The sequence below is a fragment of the Pezoporus wallicus genome, unplaced genomic scaffold (assembly GCF_028554395.1).
Source record: "Pezoporus wallicus isolate ANWC-B61680 ecotype Strahan unplaced genomic scaffold, APGP_CSIRO_Pwel_v1 contig_8473, whole genome shotgun sequence".
In the NCBI taxonomy this organism is placed as follows: domain Eukaryota; kingdom Metazoa; phylum Chordata; class Aves; order Psittaciformes; family Psittacidae; genus Pezoporus; species Pezoporus wallicus.
The window spans coordinates 770042-774791 of NW_026635907.1; the positions used below are offsets into that span (position 1 = coordinate 770042).

A 4750-nucleotide genomic window follows, 5' to 3' on the forward strand; every position below is an offset into this window, starting at 1 on the left:
ATAATTGAGGCTATAGCTTCAGTAGGTTGAAGACAATCAATATCTAACTAATTTTAGAAGACATATGTAGGTCAGTTAAAAGATGGAAAAAAATCAGCCTATGCTTAAGTAAAGCCATTTGGCCTAAATATCTAAGCCATGCATAACTAATTCAGCAAGTTGTTAACTGCTTCACAACTGTTGGAACTGCAGAACTCATAACTCAGACTGAAAGACCTGACACCATAAACATTTTGAGTTATGGGCTGATAAATATAAAGAGCAATGGGTAGGGTTATCCAACAGACCTTCCACGAATGAGTGATCTGTATTTGCATTAGCACCAAGATGATTTACAGATGCCAAAGTGCCACATTTTAGTTTAATGATATACATATGTCAGGAGATTTTTATTAAATTTGCCACATCTATGAGACTTTGCACTATATTTCACAAGAAATAAGAAATGGGTATCAAATCAGAGTCACAAAAGAATCAGTGGTCACTATGTTGAAAATAAGGCTGTGTTTCAGTCATTATAGTTGTCAGAATCCTTCTTTGTATTCTGGAATGAGGATGGCTTGTGGAAAAATGAAGGAAGATTTGAAGCACTCATCACAAGTCACAGTTATTTCAGTTCTTCACTTTCATGGCTCAAAATCTTAACAAATTATGAAAACATTTTTGGTTAAAATTTTAAACCTTAAAATGCATTCAAATATATGGTCTCCTTAAGAGGCCTTCAGCACTTTTCCTAATATATCTTCTGTCAGATTTCCTGTATCAAACTTTCAAATCCAACTCATGGAAACTGGCTAGTCAAATTAAAAAAAAAAACAGTGTTTAAAAATTATGCTGGGTCAGGAGAAAAAAAAAACTTTTTTTTTTTTTCTTTCTCAACAATAAAATACTAACTTTTCAATAATGTATGAAGCAACTACCTACAACAGATGAGGCATAACATGCCTAATGGACCAAAACTGACATCTAACAGACTAGTGTTTCTCAAATTGTATTAATATGCAAATATATCTCAGAGAGAAATTTTCACTTCTAAAATTTAATCTACCAAGAAAGAAGAGAACAGATAACAGGAAAAAAAAACAGGAGTGTAGAAGGATTAAGATCCTTTAAACATAATGTAATTTTTAAGTGTCCAGGATAAAGACCTGTCGCGAGTTGAATCTGGTCACATGTTATTTCAAAGTTTTGAATTAACCCTTTTTCTAAATCATAGAATCATAGAATAGTTAGGGTTGGAAAGGACCTTAAGATTGTCTAGTTGCAACCCCCCTGCCATGGTCAGGGACACCTCACACTAAACCATATCACCCAAGGCCTCGTCCAACCTGGTCTTGAACACTATCAGGGATGGAGCATTCACAACCTCCCTGGACAACCCATTCAAGTGCCTCACCATCCTAACAGGAAAGAATTTCCTCCTTATATCCAATCTAAACTTCCCCTGGTTAAGTTTTAACCCCTTACACCTTGTCTTATCACTACAGTCCCTAATGAAGAGTCCCTCTCCAGCATCCCTATAGTCCCCATTCAGATACTGGAAGGCTGCTATGAGGTCTCCACACAGCCTTCTCTTCTCCAGGCTGAACAGCCCAACTTTCTCGGCCTGTCTTCATACGGGAAGTGTTCCAGTCCCCTGATCATCCTAGTGGCCTTCCTTCGGACTTATTCCAACAGTTTCATGTCCTTTTTATGTTGAGGACACCAGAACTGTACACAATACTCCAAGTGAGGTCTCATGAGAGCAGAGTAGAGCAGCAGCGTCACCCTCTTCGACCTGCTGGTCACGCTCCTTTTGATGCAGCAGATGTTGGCTTTGTGGGCTGCAAGCACACACTGCTGGCTCATGTTCATGTTCTCATTGACCAGTACCTGCAGGCCATTGTCTGAAGGGTTGCTCTGATCTCTTCTCTGCCCAACCTGTAGCTGTGCCTGGGATTGCTCTGAAACAGGTGCAGGACCTTGCACTTGTTATGGTTAAACTTCATGAGGTTGGCAGCCCACCTCACAAGCATGTCGAGGTCCCTCTGGATGGCATTCCTTCCCTCCAGGGTATCAACCGAACCACACAGCTTGGTGTCATCGGCAAATTGCTGAGGGCGCACTCAATCCCACTGTCCATGTCAGCAACGAAGATGTTGAGCAAGACCAGTCCCAACACTGATCTCTGAGGGACATCATTTGTTATTGGTCTCCAACCGGACACCTAGCCATTGACCACAACTCTTTGTGTGCGGCCACCCAGCCAGTTCTTTATCCACCAAGTGGTCCATCCATCAAATTGATGTCTCTCCAATTTAGAGACAAGGATGTCATGTGGGACTGTGTCAAACGCTTTCCACAAGTCCAGGTAGATGACATCAGCTGCTCTACCCCGTCCATCAGTTCTGTAGCCCCACCATAGACGGCCACCAAATTGGTCAGGCAGGATTTCCCCTTAGTGAAGCCATTCTGGCTGTCACCAACCACCTTGTTGTTTGCCTTAGCATGCCTTCCAGGAGAATCTGCTCCAAGATGTTGCCAGGCACAGAGCTAAGACTGACCAGTCTGTAATTCCCCGGGTCATCCATTTTCCCTTTCTTGAAAATGTGGGTTATATTTCCCTTTTTCCAGTCGTTGGGAACTTCACCTGACTTCCATGGGTTTTGAAATATGATGGGCAGTGGCTTAGCAACTTCATTCACCAGTTGCTTCTGTGTATGTGCTTCTTCCAGTGTATGCAATCATTTAAGTGTAAGGTTGTTAATTAGCAGATTAGAAGTCTAGAAATATCTGGAATTAATTTAATGAATGACAGCCAATTAACTTTTCTATTAGAAAGAGGGGGGTAGCAGCAGTCAAGAAATGTTCTTGACACTTACTACTAAATTTGAAATAAATACAAAAGAAGTCTAAGTAATCGATGCAACTCATCTGAGAGAAGACAGTATCTAGTAACCCTGATTCTAAAGAACCTGGTATTTAAAGGCATTTATTAAAAATTTTTAGAACAGAAAAGGTTAAGACCTTTAAAGGATTTCCTAGTAATTTAAGGTTGTCTTTCCTCTGTTAGGTTCTTTTACTAACCTGTAAGCTTTTCTTCTACATCATTAATATAAATAATTTACATTCTTAAAGGCTGTCGTTTATAGAGCAAATATCTATTTTATTTTGCATGTAGAATGTTCATATGAAAATTCAAAATATATAGAATCTCAATGGACAGGAATGACAGCATTCCTATTTCCTTCCATGAGGCCATAATTTCATCTCAAAGGACTGTAGAAGAGCTTCCTTTACTTTTTTTCCAAGTTTGACATATTTTAATAGAAAACCTATAATTAATATTAAAATAAAATGATAAGTAATTAATTTTATTAAAGTGGTATGAGCAGTAATTTTGAGTGATGTGCAAGCATTACTCTGCTACTGCTATCAGCTCAGTGATTTTATGATTCCTGTCAGCAATGGGTAATAAAACAAATGAGATAAAGAGGACCAGGCATATTTCTCCTTTGTTAAGTCTGAGAAAGGGCTAGTTTAAGGAGACAGGTAATTTAGTGGGTTTGAAAGACATGCTAAAACTGATTATGATGTTCTTATCAATCCTTATTCTTTTAAAATTTCTTTATAATCTAAGTAGCTCCATTTCTTTTGGGAACCTTTCAGCAGTTCTTTGAGATCAGTCACTGTAAAGAGAAAAAAACAACAAACCACATATCCAAAACCGAAAAACCAACGAACCAAAGCCTCAAACCAACTAACAGCCACCACGCAATTGTATTGATTCAGTAGTCTTAAACCCAGTATCACAGAAAATATGTCCTCATAGAGAGCAACTAAAAGATATTAACCAAGGATTCATCAGCTATAGAATCCCACTTGTCCTTAAGTAGATCCCACTGTCACTTACCAGAAGTAGTACTCAGTAGGAGACCCAGGCCCTGAAAGGCACAAAATGAGAAATACTGAAGCAGAAATATTGATAAACCTTTCTTGCAAAGAAAAAGAAAAAACTAGTGACTTGAATTTTTATTCTTCTGCTACACACCATCATCAAATAAACTGCAGCTGCCAACACCTAATAGATGTTGTGCAGTAGCTGTAGAAACCATTCCTTGCATTTTGCATTCTTGATTACTTTCGTAAATAAAGCATTGTAAGAGAAGTAGGGTCATCAGAATGAAGGCTGTGAGAACTTCAAGTCTAAAGAGATGCTAATCTGAAGTCATAAGACTTTTGTCAAAAGAAGTAGGCAAGGCTACTGATGAAACAACTAACATCAATGCAGTTTAATTTAATGATCTAGTTACTTTAATCAATGAAACTAGAGTTTTTGTAGAGGTAATACCTTTAGATAATGCCTCAGGTCTTTCAAATGTTATTTGCTGTATTCTGAGTTCCAGTATCTGAGTAAGGCTAGTAAAACCAGTCAAAATTACATAGGGGCTTTATTAAGAAATACGGTGGTTGGTTGACCTTGCCTTGCTGCCGCATGCCCGATAAGCCACTCTATCACTCCCATCTTCAACCAGAGAAGAGAAAGAACATAGGACAAAAGGCTCATGGCTTGAGATAAGACAGGGAGAGATCACTCAGCAATTAATATCACAGGCAAAACAGACTCCACTTAGGGAAATAGTTTAATCAAATCAGAGTATGGTAGCTAGAAATAAACCCAAATTTTAAAACACCTTACCCCCACCCCTTTCTTCTTCCCAGGCTCAGGTTCACTTTTAACTTGTCTACCTTCTACCCCTCAGCAGTACAA

General features: G+C 38.7%; 1 long non-coding RNA gene across 1 annotated transcript; it reads right to left on the reverse strand.

Moving 5' to 3' along the window:
* Window positions 1–331: 331 nt before the first annotated feature.
* On the reverse strand, window positions 332–4019 carry LOC130593433 (uncharacterized). The gene is made up of 2 exons (XR_008970805.1): window positions 3893–4019; window positions 332–794 (listed from the first exon to the last, which is right to left on the reverse strand). It is a non-coding gene; the product is annotated as an uncharacterized LOC130593433 (long non-coding RNA).
* Between the last annotated feature and the right edge of the window lie 731 nt (window positions 4020–4750).